Source organism: Ranitomeya imitator, chromosome 1 (assembly GCF_032444005.1).
Source record: "Ranitomeya imitator isolate aRanImi1 chromosome 1, aRanImi1.pri, whole genome shotgun sequence".
Lineage (NCBI taxonomy): Eukaryota > Metazoa > Chordata > Amphibia > Anura > Dendrobatidae > Ranitomeya > Ranitomeya imitator.
In genome coordinates, this window is record NC_091282.1 from 1,137,587,307 (window position 1) to 1,137,608,566 (window position 21,260).

The following is a 21,260-nucleotide window of genomic DNA, read 5'->3' on the forward strand; positions in this document are numbered from 1 at the left end:
TGATGAGGTGCTAGATCCCAGTTGGCGTGAACATAAAGGGACACAGCTGAGTAAGTAATCTGAGGAGGAAGATGAGTACGTTACATTGTGCCATACATCACAGACACGTAGGGATGCAGCCACGATGAGCAATGCATCCTTAGTTATAGAAACTTGATTCTAGGTCACCCAGTTGCTCTATGCTCATCCACCTGGGGATCAGACACTGTCCTCACCCTGGCCTCACATCAAGGATAATGGAAAAAATTGGAGTATGGCTCAACATGACTAGATTTTCCTTTTCTTTTTATTCTTCAAAAGAAAACATGGTGCATACAAAAAAAAATTACATGGTCGACATGGTCCAGTTGACGCGTTTCAATGGCACTAGGCAGTCTTACTTATGACTTGAGTACGACTGCCTAATGCAGTCGAAAAGCGTTGACTGGGTCATGTTGATTATGTAACTTTCGCTTCTGTATGCACCATATTTTCTTTTGAAAAAGAAAAAGAAAAGGAAAATCCAGTGCTGTTGAGCCGGACTCCAATTTTTTCTATTATCCTTAATGCATCCTCAGCCACAACTGTGGCTGTGACCAGCAGCATCTGCAGGTCTGCAGCTCACAGGGGTGGCAAGGGTGGCCTACCCTGTGCCATTTTTGACCCTGCAAACGATGAGCCAACTCACGTAATCTGCCAACTTTCCAAAAAACCTGAGTAGAGGTAAAAAGTGCAATAATTTGACTATTACATGTACGAACCTTCACATGCTCAAACAACATGTGTTAGTCGGGGAATCCCTCTTCGACAGCAAAACCTCGGGTTCTTTACCAGCTCCAGTCACACAGACTGAGAGCCCGCCATCAGCTGTAATGGATAAGGACATGCCTGCTGCTTTAGACCCATCTCAGAGAACGAGCACACCACAACTTTTGTAATCCACCATAACATCTTCTCCTGCACCTCTCTCACGGTCCAGCAGTTTGTATGGTTCACAATAAACTGCCCTCCCTCAGCACTGCAGCCAGCCCAAGGTATGGCAGTTGTGGTCATGTAAAAGATTGTTTCCTCCAATGCATGACAAAGCTAAGAGGTTGAACTCCACCATCTCCAATTTGTTGGACACAAAAATGCTGCCTTTCTGCCTGGTAGATATAGACTGTTTCTGAAAGCTGATAGCAGAAAAAAGAAAAAATATATACCAGCTCACCTGTCGGCATGTGTTGTGGGGAAGCACGGATAACGTGTAGTCATCACGTGAACAAGCAATCCAAAAAAGAGAAAAAAATCCAGCTTCCAAAAACTTACAAATTTATTATGGGTAAAAAGCAAAGTCCAGTCCAATCCAATAAATTATTCAAATATGTCCAACCATCTACCTCTAATGGTACTTCCTCAGTACATGCAAATAACTACAAGATGGCAGTAAGATAACTGTCACCTTAAAGAAGCCAACCATACATAAAAAAATAGAATACATTTTATTTAAAGCAACAAAATCATAACAGTACACAAATGTATAAAAAAAGCTACTATAAATTTTCCGGGTCATACCCCTAGGTAAAGCCAGGAGAAGCACACCATTATGAACCAATAAGATACATATATCCCAGACAGAGAAACAACACATAGCCTCTATATAGGGTACAATACGTCTCCCCTTGCTAATGCCCGTGTCCCATGTTTTCCAAGGCAGCTCTAAAATGTAATTACTTCCTATCCAATTTAACAAAAGCTAACCATTATCTGGGTCACATTAGGATAAATCTCATACTACCAGTACTGATATTATTACCTGAAATGGATCTTTCTGTAGTGTGCCTCCTCTCCTGGCTTTTCCCTGCGCCCCGACGTGCGTTTCGCCCTAGCTTCTTCCGGGGCGTCCCGGAAAAAGAGGGGATATCCTAATTGGTCGCTAAATAGGGCTAGGAAAATTGTTCAAAAGAAAAAACGATGTGATATCATAAGACCAAAAGAAAAAATAGTAGCAATACTGAGAATCAAAAAGTGATTTGCTCTATTCAATATAGCCCTCAATACAACAATATTAAATCATTGATTCTTAAAAATATTCCCATTCTGTATGAAGATGAGACACTTTCTACCATTTTATCGTCAGGGTGTCAGGTAGTAGCAAAAAAAGCCACCACTCTCTCAGATACTCTTTCTCCAAGTTTTTTCAACTCAGTTAACCCATTGTGCACCTGGTTACATTCCAGTGGTTTTTATCGCTGTGGTGCTTCTAGATGCAGAACGTGTGTCCATTCTAACACTGCACATTTTTTCTACGACAGTGAAGATAAACAACAATATAAAATACAACAGTTCATTAATTGTAGTAGTAAAAATGTAATCTACATGATTAAATGTATAGAATGTAATTTGAGTTATATAGGATGCACCACAAGAATGCTCAAAACTCGCATTTCTGAACATATTACAGACATTATTACTTCTGTTAATGATAATCGATCTATGTCATTTGCATTTAAGCACTTTATTACCTGTCATCGGAGGAGCACGGCATCTCTGCGAGTTGTTGGCATTGAGAAACTTAAACTATCAGCGAGAGGGGGAGATTTCAAGAGATGTTTAATGACCCGTGAAGCATACTGGATGTTTTGCCTGAATACCTGCCATCCTGCAGGTCTGTATGCGCGGAGAGAGATCATGTTCCACTACTGAATTGCAACTATAATATGTATTATGTTTTTCTTGCATTTTTCTTTGTTTATTTTGTTGTAAGTTGTTCAAGTTATTCTTTGTTTTTTGTAAATATAAGATTTTTAACTAGATGATTTGCTCTGTTTATCATGTGATCGACAGAGTAATTCTCATTGGTGACAGCTGGTATTTAACCTTGCTGCCACATGTATGCAGTAGCTTTGAGAAAGAACATACCATTGTTTGAAATGCGTTGCTTGCTACTCTTCACTATGTAATTTATTGGATTGGACTGGACTTTGATTTTTACCCGTAATAAATTTTTGGAAGCTGGATTTTTTTCTCTTTTCTGAAAGCTGATGCCCATCACAGTCCCCCAAATGCCCAGTCACCATTACTTTTCTAAGAAATCTGTGAATGCCATGTTGCAGACAACATCACTCATTCCTTGACTAAATCTATGTCTGCCAGCGTGCATTTCACCACAGACACTTGGACGAGTAAGCATGGCCAAGGGCCAGAACAAGAGGAGGTGGTAAAGGAGGATGCAGAAGGGATAATATTGTCTATAAGTTCCAACTGTCAACAAACAGGCGGATGCCAAAGGAGGGTGGATTACTGTGATCAAGGGGGGCTGGTGATAACAGACTAGCTGTTATCGCAGGTGCAAGATCCCAGAAACAAATGGAGGAGGAAGAGGTGATGGGTGAGCAACTGTCAGATGAAGAGCATAATCCTGCCCTCTCTGTTGTTCGTGGTTGGCGGGAGGGGACGGAGGAAACAAGCATCATTGTTAATCAGCCACCAACACATCAGGGGCTTGGACCTCATTGTAGAGCCCAACATATGAGTGCTTTCTTGTGGCACTGCCTGCAACATGATCCCCATATAGTTATGATTAGGAATACCATTGACTACTGGATTGCTACTCTGTTAGATCCATGTCTTACACTATGGTTGGTCTGAACAACGAAAGCAAATTTTACTATCCACCTCTCGTGTTTCCCCTTTTTCCTCATAGTTTGTAAGCTTGAGAGCAGGGCCCTCACTCCTCTTGGTATCTGTTTTGAACTGTGATTATTGTTATGCTGTAATGTCTATTGTCTGTACAAATCCCATCTATAATTGTAAAGCGCTGCTGAATATGTTGGAGCTACATAAATTAGTGACTAGGGTTGAGCGACTTTTAGTTTTTTAGGGTCGAGTCGGGTTTCGCGAAACCCGACTATGTCAACAGTCGAGTCGAGTGGAATCGGCCGATTATCGCGAAAAGTCGGGGATCGACCGAAACACGAAACCCAATGCAAGTCAATGGGGGAGCATAGTCGGCAGTGAGTGGAGGCCAGGAAAACATGTACAGTGCCCATTTTAATGGCAAAAACATCCATTCTTGTTACTGAAGCTTGTCAATCTTAATTTACCTTATAATAATAGTAAGGCATTGGAAATTGGGGGTCATTTGGCTAAAGTTGTGGGGGGTAGGGCTGGTTCAAGTATTTAGTGGGCCCAGGAAATCTGGACCACCTCACGGCAGTGGAGCAGGGAGAGGTAAGTATTTCAACTTTGCAAGTGCTGTGATCCTGAGCAAGCAGGGGGGGCCCACTCGTTGGCACTGGCACAGGGCCCCTCAAAGTACAGCGGTGTGTTTGCACGGCGGGGGCACCTCCCACCGGCAGCGACACTTTTTCGTACTATGAAGGGCCCTGTGCCAGTGACGTCGCCAACGAGTATTCCTCCCCCCACCTGATGAAGGAACCTGCACTTTCATCTGCACCTTCCTCTTTGTCCCCGTGTAAGGTGGTATGGTATGCGGGAAGAGGAACCTGACTTTCAGCAGGGTCACAATCTTGCTGTGTAGCGTGCAAGAGGAATGTTGCGTTATGGGTCAATGTACCAGCAGACTCATCTATCACTGGCTGGGCAATGGGCAGGATGAGGAGGAAACACAGATATAGGCCCAAAGAATAAAGTGGGCTAAATGCAGTTCAAAATTGGTAACAGGACTAACCAGGGGGCATTGCAGTGGAGGACAACTGTAATGAGAGGCTGACACAGAGAGTAGGCCCAAATCAGTAAGTAGTCTAAATGCAGTTCAAAATTGGCAACAGTAGTAAACAGGAGGCACAGCTTTGTTCAGTGGAGGAGAACAGCAAGGAGCGGTAGACACCGATAGTAGGCCCCAACCCAACTAGTAGGCCAAATGCAGTCTAACATTAACAACTACTTAACGAGAGCCTGAAAATGGAATTTCAGGACAGGAAACCAGGAGAACAGCAAGGAGCGGTAGACACTGTTAGTAGGCCCCAACCCAACTAGTAGGCCAAATGCAGTTGTTCCATTTAACAACTATTTAACAAGAGCCTTAAGATAGAAGCTCAGGAAAGACAACCTGGAGAACACCTTGGAGCGGAAGACACCGTCTCTACAACCCAGACCCAACTTGTAGGCCTAATGCAGTGTTGTTTCAACAACTACTTAACGAGAGCTAGAAGATAGAAGCTATGGAGAGGCAACCTGGAGAACACCTTGGAGCGGCAGACACCGTCTCTACAACCCAGACCCAACTTGTAGGCCTAATGCAGTGTTGTTTCAACAACTACTAAATGAGAGCTAGAAGATAGAAGCTATGGAGAGGCAACCTGGAGAACACCTTGGAGCGGAAGACACCGTCTCTACAACCCAGACCCAACTTGTAGGCCTAATGGAGTGTTGTTTCAACAACTACTGAACGAGAGCTAGAAGATCGAAGCTATGGAGAGGCAACCTGGAGAACACCTTGGAGCGGCAGACACCGTCTCTACAACCCAGACCCAACTTGTAGGCCTAATGCAGTGTTGTTTCAACAACTACTTAACGAGAGCTAGAAGATAGAAGCTATGGAGAGGCAAACTGGAGAACACCTTGGAGTGGAAGACACCGTCTCTACAACCCAGACCCAAGTTGTAGGCCTAATGCAGTGTTGTTTCAACAACTACTTAATGAGAGCTAGAAGATAGAAGCTATGGAGAGGCAACCTGGAGAACACCTTGGAGCGGAAGACACCGTCTCTACAACCCAGACCCAACTTGTAGGCCTAATGCAGTGTTGTTTCAACAACTACTGAACGAGAGCTAGAAGATCAAAGCTATGGAGAGGCAACCTGGAGAACACCTTGGAGCGGCAGACACCGTCTCTACAACCCAGACCCAACTTGTAGGCCTAATGCAGTGTTGTTTCAACAACTACTTAACGAGAGCTAGAAGATAGAAGCTATGGAGAGGCAACCTGGAGAACACCTTAGAGCGGAAGACACCGTCTCTACAACCCAGACCCAACTTGTAGGCCTAATGCAGTGTTGTTTCAACAACTACTTAATGAGAGCTAGAAGATCGAAGCTTTGGAGAGGCAACCTGGAGAACACCTTGGAGCGGCAGACACCGTTAGTAGGCCCTACCGAAGTAGTAGCCCTAATGCAGTTTTCAAATTCCTGTAGGCTGAAAAACAGACTATTGACGCTCAGCTTTTTTCAGAGGAGGACAGCTGTATTGAGTGGCGCAGACAGACACAGGTAGTAGGCTTTAAACAAAAAATTTGGCTCAATGCAGTTTAAAAAAGGTTACAGGGGTACACAGGCAGCATTGCTCTGGTCAGTGGAGGACAATTTCAATTATGGACCGCAGACAGAATTAGTATGCCTACAATTAAAAAAAGGATGCTCTATGCAATTTAAAATAGGTTCCAGGGGTACACGGACAGCATTGATCTGGTCAGTGGAGGACTATTGGAAGGAGGGACCACAGACAGGCTTAGTAGGCCTAACATAACAAAAGTAGGCTGTAGGCACTTTAAAATAGGTTCCAGGGGTACACGGGCAGCAGTGGTCTGGTCAGTGGAGGACTATTGGAAGGAGGGACCGCAGACAGGCTTAGTAGGCCTAACATAACAAAAGTAGGCTGTAGGCACTTTAAAATAGGTTCCAGGGGTACATGGGCAGCAGTGGTCTGGTCAGTGGAGGACTATTGGAAGGAGGGACCGCAGACAGGCTTAGTAGGCCTAACATAACAAAAGTAGGCTGTAGGCACTTTAAAATAGAATCCAGGGGTACACGGGCAGCAGTGGTGTGGTCAGTGGAGGACTATTGGAAGGAGGGACCGCAGACAGGCTTAGTAGGCCTAACATAACAAAAGTAGGCTGTAGGCACTTTAAAATAGGTTCCAGGGGTACATGGGCAGCAGTGGTGTGGTCAGTGGAGGACTATTGGAAGGAGGGACCGCAGACAGGCTTAGTAGGCCTAACATAACAAAAGTAGGCTGTAGGCACTTTAAAATAGCTTCCAGGGGTACACGGGCAGCAGTGGTGTGGTCAGTGGAGGACTATTGGAAGGAGGGACCGCAGACAGGCTTAGTAGGCCTAACATAACAAAAGTAGGCTCTATGCACTTGGAATTATCTTGGGGTACACAGGCAGCATTGGTGTTATCAGCGGAGGCCGATTGTAATGAGTGTCTGACAGTTAGTACTCCCAAAAAATAAATAGATGTTAATGTCTCGCAATACAACAAAACCAAAAAACAAAAGGGTGGCATACTTAGGTACAGGGGTGGGCTCCTCTGCTGAGTTTCAGACCTAGTAATTTGGTGCAAAGTATTTACTGGTGTAAATATAGGACACTGCCCCTGACTATTTTAAGTAGCATCATACATGTCAACACATTGGTATTGTCAGTGCCAGGCAATGAAGGATGTCAGCGCATAGACTAAACATTGGTGGAGCTGTGAGAGATAATTTTGCAAATCGTAGAGCACTATTTGAGCTTGGGGGGGGGAAACTGTCTTGTGGCCGGCGGTACAGGCCCAGGGCTCCTCATGTTACAACGGTGTATCTGATGTTGGTTGCGCGCCACCACCGCCAGAGACACTTTATTGTACTATGAGGGACCCATGTTATGATCTGGTGGTTTAGGAACAACATGAGACAAGCTCTGAAGGAGGTGGTATCTGTACTGACCGCAAACCCTGAACCTAGCAGCCCAACTAAAAATAGCTGTGGGGGGTACCTGACGCTCCCTAGACCCCTCAGCACAGCCTAAGATCTAACTTCCCCCAAAGATGGAAACAGGAATCCTATCTTGCCTCAGAGAAAATCCCCAAAGGAAAGATAGCCCCCCACACATATTGACGGTGAGAGGAGGGGAAAATAACATACGCAGAAATGAAATCAGATTTTAGCATAGGAGGCCAGTCTAGCTTGATAAATAGGACAGGAAAGGATACTGTGCGGTCAGTATAAAAACTACAAAACAATCCACACAGAGTTTACAAAATCTCCACACCTGACTAAAGGTGTGGAGGGTAAATCTGCTTCCCAGAGCTTCCAGCTAACAGAAATAATCCATACTGACAAGCTGGACAAATATAGAATGCACAGAACAATAAGTCCACAACATGTGGACTGAAATGAGCAAAGCCAGAACTTATCTTTGCAGAACTGGTCAGGAAACCAGGAGAATCCAAGCAGAGATGTGAATCCAGCCAGGAAACATTGACAAGTGACACAGGCTGAAGAAATAGCCAGACTTAAATAGCTGAGCAGAAGAGATGATAAGTGGAGGCAGCTGATGACAGCTAACTCCAAGGAGCAGCCATACCACTAGAAACCACAAGAGGGAGCCCTAAAGTGGAATTCACAACAGTACCCCCCCCTTGAGGAGGGGTCACCGAACCCTCACCAGGGCCCCCAGGCCGATCAGGACGAGCCAAGTGAAAAGCACGAACCAAATCGGTAGCATGGACATCGGAGGCAACAACCCAAGAATTATCCTCCTGGCCATAACCCTTCCACTTGACAAGATACTGAAGCCTCCGCCTCGAAAAACGAGAATCCAAAATCTTCTCAACCTCATATTCCAACTCTCCCTCAACCAACACCAGGGCAGGAGGGTCAAGCGAGGGAACAACGGGCACCACATACCTCCGCAACAAAGATCTATGGAAAACATCATGAATGGCAAAAGAGGCATGAAGAGCCAAACGAAAAGACACCGGATTAACATTTTCAGAAATTTTATAAGGACCAATAAATCGAGGCTTTAACTTAGGAGAAGAAACCTTCATAGGAACATGACGAGAAAACAACCAAACCAAATCCCCCACATGAAGCCGGGGACCAACACGCCGACGGCGGTTAGCAAAACGTTGAGCCCTTTCCTGAGACAGCGTCAAATTGTCCACCACATGAGTCCAAATCTGCTGCAGCCTGTCCACCACAAAATTAACACCAGGACAATCAGAAGGCTCAACTTGCCCAGAAGAAAAATGAGGATGAAAACCAAAATTACAAAAGAAAGGTGAAACCAAAGTAGCCGAACTAGGCCGATTTTTAAGAGCAAACTCGGCCAACGGCAAGAAAGACACCCAATCATCCTGATCAGCAGACACAAAGTATCTCAAATAGGTCTCCAAGGTCTGATTAGTTCGCTCAGTTTGGCCATTAGTCTGAGGATGAAACGCCGAAGAAAAAGACAAATCAATGCCCATCCTAGCACAAAAGGCCCGCCAAAATCTAGAGACAAACTGAGAACCTCTGTCAGACACAATATTCTCCGGAATGCCATGCAAACAAACCACATGCTGAAAAAACAATGGAACCAAATCTGAAGAGGAAGGCAACTTAGGCAAAGGTACCAGATGGACCATTTTAGAGAACCAGTCACAAACAACCCAGATAACAGACATCTTCTGGGAAACAGGAAGATCCGAAATAAAATCCATGGAAATATGCATCCAGGGCCTCTCAGGGACCGGCAATGGCAAAAGCAACCCACTAGCACGGGAATAGCAAGGCTTGGCCCGGGCGCAAGTCCCACAGGACTGCACAAAAGCACGCACATCGCGAGACAAGGAAGGCCACCAAAAGGACCTAGCAACCAAATCTCTGGTACCAAAAATCCCAGGACGACCAGCCAACACTGAACAATGAACCTCAGAAATTACCTTACTTGTCCATCTATCAGGAACAAACAGCTTTCCCACTGGACAGCGGTCAGGCCTATCAGCCTGAAATTCCTGAAGCACCCGCCGGAAATCAGGGGAGATAGCAGAAAGAATCACCCCCTCCTTAAGAATGCCAACCGGCTCCAGGACTCCAGGAGACTCCTAGAAAACTCCTAGAGAGGGCATCAGCCTTAACATTCTTAGATCCCGGAAGATACGAGACCACAAAATCAAAACGGGAGAAAAACAGGGACCATCGAGCCTGTCTAGGATTCAGCCGCTTGGCCGACGCGAGGTAAATCAGATTCTTATGATCGGTCAGGACCACAACACGGTGTTTAGCTCCCTCAAGCCAATGTTACCAGTCCTCAAATGCCCACTTCATAGCCAACAACTCCCGATTGCCGACATCATAATTGCGTTATGCAGGCGAAAACTTTCTGGAAAAAAAAGCACACAGTTTCATCAAAGAACCATCAGACTCACTCTGAGACAAAACGGCCCCTGCCCCAATCTCAGAAGCGTCGACCTCAACCTGAAAAGGAAGAGAAACATCCGGTTGACGCAACACAGGGGCAGAACTAAATCGTCGTTTAAGCTCCTGAAAGGCCTCAACAGCCTCAGAGGACCAATTCGTCACATCAGCGCCTTTCTTCATCAAATCAGTAAGGGGCTTAACCACACTGGAAAAGTTGGCAATGAAACGGCGATAGAAATTAGCAAAGCCCAAAAATTTTTGAAGACCCTTCACAGATGTGGGTTGGATCCAGTCATGAATAGCTTGGACCTTAACAGGATCCATTTCTATAGACGAGGGAGAAAAATAAAACCCAAAAAAGAGACCTTCTGAACTCCGAATAGGCACTTAGACCCCTTCACAAACAAATCATTATCACGAAGGATCTGGAACACCATCCTGACCTGCTTCACATGAGACTCCCAATCATTGGAAAAAAATCAAAATATCATCCAAATATACGACCATGAATTTATCAAGATAATTGCGGAAAATATCATGCATGAAAGACTGGAACACAGATGGAGCATTAGAGAGCCCAAATGGCATCACAAGGTATTCAAAATGGCCTTCGGGCGTATTAAATGCTGTTTTCCATTCGTCACCCTGTTTAATACGAACAAGATTATATGCCCCTCGGAGGTCAATCTTAGTAAAATAACTAGCCCCCTTAATCTGAGCAAACAAATCAATAAGCAAAGGCAAGGGGTATTGGAATTTGACCGTGATCTTATTAAGAAGACGATAATCAATACAGGGTCTCAAGGAAACATCCTTCTTAGCAACAAAAAAGAAACCCGCTCCCAATGGTGACGAAGACGGCCGAATATGCCCTTCTCCAAAGATTCCTTAACATAGCTCCGCATGGCGGCATGCTCTGGCACAGACAGATTGAAAAGTCGGCCCTTAGGGAACTTACAACCAGGAATCAAGTTAATAGCACAATCACAGTCCCTGTGTGGAGGAAGGGAACTGGACTTGGGCTCATCAAATACATCCTGGAAATCCGACAAAAACTCAGGGACCTCAGAAGAGGGGGAAGAGGAAATTGACATCAAAGAAACGTCACTATGTACTCCTCGACAACCCCAACTAGTCACCGACATAGTTTTCCAATCCAGCACCGGATTATGTTCCTGTAACCATGGAAATCCCAGTACAACAACATCATGCAGGTTATGCAACACCAGAAAACGGCAATCTTCCTGATGTGTAGGAGCCATGTACATAGTCATCTGTGTCCACTACTGAGGTTTATCCTTGGCCAAGGGTGTAGCATCAATGCCCCTCAAAGGAATAGGGCTCTGCAAAGGCTGCAAGGAAAAACCACAGCGCCTGGCGAATTCTAAGTCCATTAAGTTCAGGGCAGCGCCTGAATCCACAAATGCCATGACAGAAAAGGACGACAATGAGCAAATCAGGGTCACAGATAAGAGAAATTTAGGCTGTATATTACTAATGGTAACAGACCTAGCGACTCTCTTAGTACGCTTAGGGCAAACATAGATAACATGAGCCGAATCACCACAGTAAAAACACAGCCTATTCTGACGTGTGAATTCCTGCCGTTCTATTCTAGTCAAAATCCTATCACATTGCATAGGTTCAGGACTATGCTCAGAGGATACTGCCATATGGTGCACAGCTTTGCGCTCGCGCAGACGCCGATCAATCTGAATGGCTGGAGACATAGATTCGCTCAAACCTGCAGGCGTAGGAAAGCCCACCATAACATCTTTAAGGGTTTCAGAAAGACCTTTTCTGAAAATAGCAGCCAGAGCCTCTTCATTCCATTTAGTGAGCACAGAGCATTTTCTAAATTTCTGGCAGTATAACTCTGCCGCTTCCTGACCTTGACACAAGGCCAACAGGGTTTTTTCTGCATGATCCACAGAATTAGGTTCGTCATACAATAATCCGAGCGCTTGAAAAAATGCATCTACATTCAATAATGACGGATCCCCTGTTTCAAGAGAAAAAGCCCAGTCTTGAGGGTCACCACGAAGCAAGGATATGATGATTTTCACCTTCTGAATGGGATCACCAGAAGAACGGGGTTTCAAAGCAAAAAACAATTTGCAGTTATTTTTAAAGTTCAAAAACTTGGATCTGTCCCCAAAAAACAAATCAGGAGTAGGAATTCTGGGCTCTAAAGCCGGAGTCTGGACAACATAGTCCTGGATACTCTGTACTCTTGCAGCAAGTTGATCCACACGAGAAAACAAACCCTGAACATCCATGCCAAAACATATATCCTGAACCACCCAGATATCAAGAGGAAAAAAAAAAGACAAACCAAAGCACAGAAAAAAAAATGGTTCAAAACTTTCTTTTCCTTCTTTTGAGATACATTTAATTCATTTTTGGCCACTTGTACTGTTATGATCTGGTGGTTTAGGAACAACATGAGACAAGCTCTGAAGGAGATGGTATCTGTACTGACCGCAAACCCTGAACCTAGCAGCGCAACTAAAAATAGCCGTGGGGGGTACCTGACGCTCCCTAGACCCCTCGGCACAGCCTAAGATCTAACTTCCCCTAAAGATGGAAACAGGAAACCAATCTTGCCTCAGAGAAAATCCCCAAAGGAAAGATAGCCCCCCACAAATATTGACGGTGAGAGGAGGGGAAAATAACATACGCAGAAATGAAATCAGATTTTAGCATAGGAGGCCAGTCTAGCTTGATAGATAGGACAGGAAAGGATACTGTGCGGTCAGTATAAAAACTACAAAACAATCCACACAGAGTTTACAAAATCTCCACACCTGACTAAAGGAGTGGAGGGTAAATCTGCTTCCCAGAGCTTCCAGCTAACAGAAATAATCCATACTGACAAGCTGGACAAATATAGAAAGCACAGAACAATAAGTCCACAACATGTGGATTGAAATGAGCAAAGCCAGAACTTATCTTTGCAGAACTGGTCAGGAAACCAGGAGAATCCAAGCAGAGATGTGAATCCAGCCAGGAAACATTGACAAGTGACACAGGCTGAAGAAATAGCCAGACTTAAATAGCTGAGCAGAAGAGACGATAAGTGGAGGCAGCTGATGACAGCTAACTCCAAGGAGCATCCATACCACTAGAAACCACAAGAGGGAGCCCAAGAGCAGAACTCACAAAAGTGCCACTTACAACCACCGGAGGGAGCCCAAGAGTGGAATTCACAACAGACCCAGTGGCAGTGCCGTCGACCAAAAGCGTGCACACCCACCTCTTCAGACAAACGGCACTCTCACGGGTGCTTGTGCCAAGTGGCGAGACCACGGCCCCGTGGGGGGAGTTTGGCCATTTAGGGAGGTGTAAACATGTCGTATGCTGGACAAACAGCTGCTGCAAATTACGAGATTGGAAAACTCAGTCAGAGCAGTCCAGAAGCAAGACCTTTTCATTGGAAAGCTTGGTGTCTGCCAGGAAAGGTGAGGCAAAATAATTCGAAATCCAGTAGTGGTTCATTTTAATGAAGGTTAGATCATCAACATTTTGGGTAGCCAGACGAGTCCTTTTTTCGGTCAATATTGAACCAGCAGCATTGAATACTCTTTCTGATAGCACACTAGCTGCTGGGCAAGCAAGCTCCTGCAATGCATATTCTGCCAATTCTGGCCAGGTGTCTAATTTGGATGCCCAGTAATCAAATGGGAATGATGGTTGAGGGAGAACATCGATAAGGGATGAAAAATAGTTAGTAACCATACTGGACAAATGTTGTCTCCTGTCACTTTGAATTGATGCTGCAGTACCTGTCCTGTCTGCGGTCATAGCAAAATCACTCCACAACCTGGTCAGAAAACCCCTCTGTCCAACGCCACTTCTGATTTGTGCACCTATAACACCTCTGGTCTGCTCCCTCCTGCAGCTCGTGTGAGAACGATCACCGGCGCTGTGTGCTGGGAAAGCCTGAATCAAACGGTCAACAAGAGTTGATTGTTTGGTTGCTAATATTTGTTCCAAGTTCTCATGTGGCATAATATTTAGCAATTTGCCTTTATAGCGAGGATCAAGGAGGCAGGCCAACCAGTAATCGTCATCGGTCATCATTTTAATAATGCGTGGGTCCCTTTTGAGGATACGTAAGGCATAATCCGCCATGTGGGCCAAAGTTCCAGTTGTCAAATCTGCGGTTGTGCTGGGTTGAGGGGCAGTTACAGGCAAATCTACGTCACTTGTGTCCCTCAAAAAACCAGAATCCGGCCTTGCCACGCCACCAATTTCCAGTGGCCCCGGAGAAGCTTCCTCATTAAAAAAATGCTCATCCCCATCATCCTCCTCGTCCTCCTCCTTCTGTTCGCCCGCTACCTCGTCCTGTACACTGCCCTGACCAGACAATGGCTGACTGTCATCAAGGCTTTCCTCTTCCTCTGCTGCAGATGCCTGCTCCTTTATGTGCATCAAACTTTGCATCAGCAGACGCATTAGGGGGATGCTCATGCTTATTATGGCGTTGTCTGCACTTACCAGCCGTGTGCATTCCTCAAAACACTGAAGGACTTGACACATGTCTTGTACCTTCGACCACTGCACACCTGACAACTCCATGTCTGCCATCCTACTGCCTGCCCGTGTATGTGTATCCTCCCACAAATACATAACAGCCCGCCTCTGTTCGCACAGTCTCTGAAGCATGTGCAGTGTTGAGTTCCACCTTGTTGCAACGTCGATGATTAGGCGATTCTGGGGAAGGTTCAAAGACCGCTGATAGGTCTGCATACGGCTGGAGTGTACGGGCGAACGGCGGATATGCGAGCAAAGTCCGCGCACTTTGAGGAGCAGGTCGGATAACCCTGGATAACTTTTCAGGAAGCACTGCACCACCAGGTTTAAGGTGTGAGCCAGGCAAGGAATGTGTTTCAGTTGGGAAAGGGCGATGGCAGCCATGAAATTCCTTCCGTTATCACTCACTATCTTGCCTGCCTCAAGATCTACAGTGCCCAGCCACGACTGCGTTTCTTTCTGCAAGAACTCAGACAGAACTTCCGCGGTGTGTCTGTTGTCGCCCAACCACTTCATAGCCAATACAGCCTGCTGACACTTGCCAGTGGCTGCCCCATAATGGGACACCTGGTGTGCAACAGTGGCAGCTGCGGATGGAGTGGTTGTGCGACTGCGGTCTGTGGATGAGCTCTCGCTTCTGCAGGAGGACGAGGAGGAGGAGGACGGGGGGCGAACGCCTACAGCCAACTGTTTCCTAGACCGTGGGCTAGGCAGAACTGTCCCAAAATTGCTGTCCCCTGTGGACCCTGAATCCACCACATTCACCCAGTGTGCCGTGATGGACACGTAACGTCCCTGGCCATGCCTACTGGTCCATGCATCTGTTGTCAGGTGCACCTTTGTACTCACAGATTGCCTGAGTGCATGGACGATGCGCTCTTTAACATGCTGGTGGAGGGCTGGGATAGCTTTTCTCGAAAAGAAGTGTCGACTGGGTAGCTCGTAGCGTGGTTCAGCGTAGTCCATCAGGGCTTTGAAAACTTTGCTTTCAACTAACCGGTAGGGCATCATCTCTAACGAGATTAGTCTAGCTATGTGGGCGTTCAAACCCTGTGTACGCGGATGCGAGGATGAGTACTTCCTTTTTCTAACGAGAGTCTCATGTAGGGTGAGCTGGACTGGAGAGCTGGAGATCGTGGAACTAGCGGGGGTGCCGGTGGACATGGCAGACTGAGAGACGGTTGGTGTTGTGATTTCTGTTGTCGGGCTCCCTCCTGTGGTCATGAATGGTACTTTGGCTGGTTCTGTCCATGGACTTCCTCTGGTGGGTGTTTCTGAGTTTCACAGGTGACGAGGTTAATTCGTTAGCTGCTGCTCTATTTAACTCCACTTAGATCTTTGCTTCATGCCACCTGTCAATGTTCCAGTATTGGTCTGTTCACTCCTGGATCGTTCTTGTGACCTGTCTTCCCATCAGAAGCTAAGTTCCAGCTTGTATTTCTTTGGTTTGCTATTTTTCTGTCCAGCTTGCTATTTAATTTGTTGTCTTGCTTGCTGGAAGCTCTGGGACGCAGAGGGAGCGACTCACGGTGCGGAGGGTCTTTTTGCGCCCTCTGCGTGGTCTTTTTGTAGGTTTTTGTGCTGACCGCAAAGTAACCTTTCCTATCCTCGGTCTGTTCAGTAAGTCGGGCCTCACTTTGCTAAATCTATTTCATCTCTGTGTTTGTATTTTCATCTTTACTCACAGTCATTATATGTGGGGGGCTGCCTTTTCCTTTGGGGAATGTCTCTGAGGCAAGGTAGGCTTTATTTTTCTATCTTCAGGGCTAGTATTTAGACTTTTCAGATTCTGACCTCTGCATAAGGTAGTTGAACATTTTTGACAGATGACTTTGCGCTGATCAATTGGATGTTGTTTAAAAAAATGCCAGACTGCACTCTTTCTAGCATCGGATACCTTTTCAGGCATTGCAGACTGAGCTTCTTTAACCGGATGGCCACGCTGTCCTCCAACTGGTTTTGGCTTTGCTACGCGTTTTGGGCCAGATACGGGCCCGGCAGATGGAACCTTTTGCGATGTTGATGCCTGCTGCGGCCCCTCCTCCTCCACTTCAGAACTACTGCCGCCTGCACCCTTTTCCCCCAATGGCTGCCAATCGGGGTCAACAACTGGGTCATCTATGACCTCCTCTTCTATCTCATGTGCAACTTCGTCTGTGTTACCGTGTTAGCCGGTGGTATAGCGTTTGTGATGGGGCACCATAGTCTCATCAGGGTCTGATTCTGGATCAGTATACTGCAAGGGCAATGTGGTGGTCTGAGTCAAAGGAACAGCATAGTAATCTGGCTGTGGCTGTGCATCTGTGCACTCCATGTCCGATTCAACTTGTAATGGGCATGGCCTGTTAACTGTTTCACTTTCTAACCCAGGAACGGTATGTGTAAAGAGCTCCATGGAGTAACCCGTTGTGTCGCCTGACACATCCTTCTCTGTTGTTGTTTTTGCTGAACAGGACAATGGAGCGACTTGTCCCTGAGCGTGAACATCCACTAACGACGCGCTGCTTTTACATTTACCAGTTTCAGAAGAGGAGGCAAAAGAGCTAGAGGCTGAGTCAGCAAGGAAAGCCAAAACTTGCTCTTGCTGCTCCGGCTTTAAAAGCAGTTTTCCTACTCCCAGAAAAGGGAGCGTTCGAGGCCTTGTGTAGCCAGACGACGAACCTGGCTCCACAGCTCGAGACTTAGGTGCTATATTGTTTTTCCCACGACCACCTGATGCTCCACCACCACTACCATCATTACCAGCTGGCAATGAACGCCCACGGCCGCGACCTGTTCCACCAGATTTCCTCATTGTTTTAAAAACGTAACCAAAGTAACGGTATTTGTTACTGTAAAACAACTTACAAGGTGAACTCAAACTTCTGTAGGATTTAGATATCCCTTTATAGGTGGGTGAGACTGCAAGGAAAATCAGGCACAATGTTACACACTCGGTTTTCTGTGGCACAAAATGAGACAGATGCCACACACGCAGGACTGGCACTGAAGCACAAATGCCAATATTAATCTCCCACTATTTATTTTTTTTCAGGGAGAATTTAAAAACCAAAATAAAAAAAACAGACACTAGGCTTTCTGTGGCTCACAATTTGAGAGAGATGGCACACACGACTGGCACTGAAGCACAAATGCCAATATTAATCTCCCACTATTTATTTTTTTCCAGGGAGAATTTAAAAACCAAAAAAAAACAAAAAACAGACACTAGGCTTTCTGTGGCCCACAATTTGAGAGAAATGGCACACACGACTGGCACTGAAGCACAAATGCCAATATTAATCTCCCATTATTTATTTTTTTTCAGGGAGAATTTAAAAACAAAAATAAAAAAAATAAAAAACTAGGCTTTCTGTGGCCCACAATTTGAGAGAGATGGCACACACGACTGGCACTCAAGCACAAATGCCAATATTAATCTCCCACTATTTATTTTTTTTCAGGGAGAAATTAAAAACAAAAAAAAAAACACAGACACTAGGCTTTCTGTGGCCCACAATTTGAGAGAGATGGCACACACGACTGGCACTCAAGCACAAATGCCAATATTAATCTCCCACTATTTATTTTTTTCAGGGAGAATTTAAAAACCAAAAAAAAAAACAGACACTAGGCTTTCTGTGGCCCACAATTTCAGAGAGATGGCACACACGACTGGCACTGAAGCACAAATGCCAATATTAATCTCCCACTATTTTTTTTTTTATTTCTGGGAGAATTGGCAAGAAATCAGGCCCACTGTTAGACTGTATGTTTTCTGTGGCAGAAAATGAGACACAGATGCCACACACAGGACTGCCACTGATGCAGATTTGCCAATTTTAATCTGCACCCTTTTTTTTTTTCAGGGAGACTAGTGAATAAATCTGGGCCACTGTATTAGAGTATATTTTCTGTTGCAGAAAGTGGCTTTAACAGATGTAATGAAAAAAAAAGGGACTGTCCTACAATTACTATCTCCCTGCAGTAATCTCAGCAATGTTTGGCAGGCAGCAATAACAAGGAGTGGACTGCTGCACAAATTAAATAAAAAGTGTGGACAAACAAACAAGATAGCTGTGCAGAAAGGAAGGAACAACAGGATTTGTGCTTTGAAAAAAGCAGTTAGTTTGCACAGCGGTGTACACACAGCAATGCAGCTATCAGGGAGCCTTCTAGGGCAGCCCAATGAGCTACAGCGCTGAGGAAAAAAAATGTAGCCTCCACTGTCCCTGCAAACAAAAGGTGGTGTTGGACAGTGGAAATCGCTACAGCACAAGCGGTTTGGGGGTTAATGGACCCTGCCTAACGCTATCCCTGCTTCTGATGAAGCGGCAGCAACCTCTCCCTATGCTCAGATCAGCAGCAGTAAGATGGCGGTCGGCGGGAACGCCCCTTTATAGCCCCTGTGACGCCGCAGACAGCAAGCCAATCACTGCAATGCCCTTCTCTAAGATGGTGGGGACTGAGACCTATGTCATCACGCTGCCCACACTCTGCGTCCACCTTCATTGGCTGAGAAATGGCGCTTTTCGCGTCATTGAAACGCGACTTTGGCGTGAAAGTCGCGTACCGCATGGCCGACCCCACACAGGGATCGGGTCGGGTTTCATGAAACCCGACTGTGCCAAAAGTCGGCGACTTTTGAAAATGAACGATCCGTTTCGCTCAACCCTATTAGTGACTAGTCAGTGACCCGTTGAAGCGCCGTACAGCGTGAAGCGGCCATCGTCGGCACACCCTGTTAACCCGTTCTCCAAGCCGTGATGTTTTAAGTACCTGAATAAAGCATGAAGTTTTAAGGACCAGTGAGTGCTATCTGAAGTTTCTCTCTTTTGCACATGGAATGTCTTAGTTTTCTGGATGAGCACCCGGAGTCTAGAATTGACGTATAACAGAAATCCAATGAAGAGGGTAACAGCCGTGCATGTTGATGTCTAGCCCAAAAATGGTGCCGTTATATTAAGCTCTCTTTTTTTTTTATGTATCTATTTATTCTGAGGTTTCTAGCTGTGAACTTTTTGTACTTGGCGGATGCAATTTCCTGGTTCCTGGTTCCTTTGAGATGTGTGCGTAAAAATTGAACGGCATACGAATGATTTTTGTGCTTTTCGATTTTTTTCTCACTCGCCAATATAAGTCAATTGGTTTGTCATCTTAGACATACGCGGTCATTCTCAGCTTGCTGCAATTTTTTTTCCTCAGCCCAATCACAGCTGAGGAAAATCTCACATATGAGAACTGCCTCATTGAATAACATTAATGAGAGTACAAATGTGATTTTTTAACTAATTTCTCTCCGATTTCATTTCCAAGTAGGAGCAAGGCCTTAGTAAAAGCATCATACATTTTTGTGCAAGGTTTGATGTGCTACATTTCATAATAAGGTTGGGTCTTAAGTAGTGTTGAGCGATACCATCCGATATTTGAAAGTATCGGTATCGGATGGTATCGGCCGATATCCGAAAAATATCCGATACCAATACAAGTCAATGGGACACAAATATCGGAAGGTATCCTGTAATGGATCCCAGGGTCTGAAGGAGAGGAAACTCTCCTTCAGGCCCTGGGATCCATATTCATGTGTAAAATAAAGAATAAAAATAAAAAATATTGATATACTTACCCTCTGACGCGCCCTGGTCGTCACCGCTGCAACCGCCTTGCTTTCGTTCCGAAGAATGAGCACGTTAAGGGACTTCGATGACGTCGCAGCTTGTGATTGGTCGCTGAGCGGTTTCGGAACGAAAGCAAGGCAGTTGCAGCGGTGACGACCAGGGCACGTCAGAGGGTAAGTATATCAATATTTTTTATTATTTATTTTACACATTAATCTTAATCCCGATACCGATTCCCGATATCACAAAAATATCGGAACTCGGTATCGGAATTCCGATACCGCAAATATCGGCCGATACCCGATATTTGCGGTATCGGAATGCTCAACACTAGTCTTAAGTATAGCTTTTGTGAAGTTTCACTTTCAAATTAAAAATTTGCCAAAAAGTCCCTCTGCTGACAATCAACATGTTCTGCTTTGTCACAAAGCTTTCACTCATTTCTCATTTATTCTTTTAATTGTCTGTGTGTGTCCTTTGTTTATTATTATGGAACTTTTACAGTAGTACATCCTACAAGTACGGAATACTGATTCCAAGCAGAACAGTGGCTATACTTAATTCAATGTGAAAAATGCAATTAATCTCACAAAATATTCTTCATTTATTGAAAATTTCACATCTTGTTCTTGTTCTCTGTGTCTTATTTGACTACAAAAATATTCATTATGTACCATTAACTAAGCAATTATGTTTTGCTTGTCACATACTGCCATTAAGCCACTTACATTGTCATCTAGTAAAAAAAAATACACTTTATGAAAAACAACAGGATAGCATGTTTTGCAAAGTGCTCAATGGACACAACTGCTATCTCTATTTATCTCATAATTAGAGTTCCTTAATGTTGTGAATGATTTAATGTAAATTTAAAGCTTGGACAAAATGCATCTATAATATAACGCTGGGAGCATCACTCTGTCCGAAGCCTTTATAGACTGCGCAAGCGCAAGCGCCGGCGCAGTCTGGGCCTCACAGAGTGGCGCTCCCAGGAGATCGCGGTATGCGTAAACACTGAACGCACACCGCGATCTCC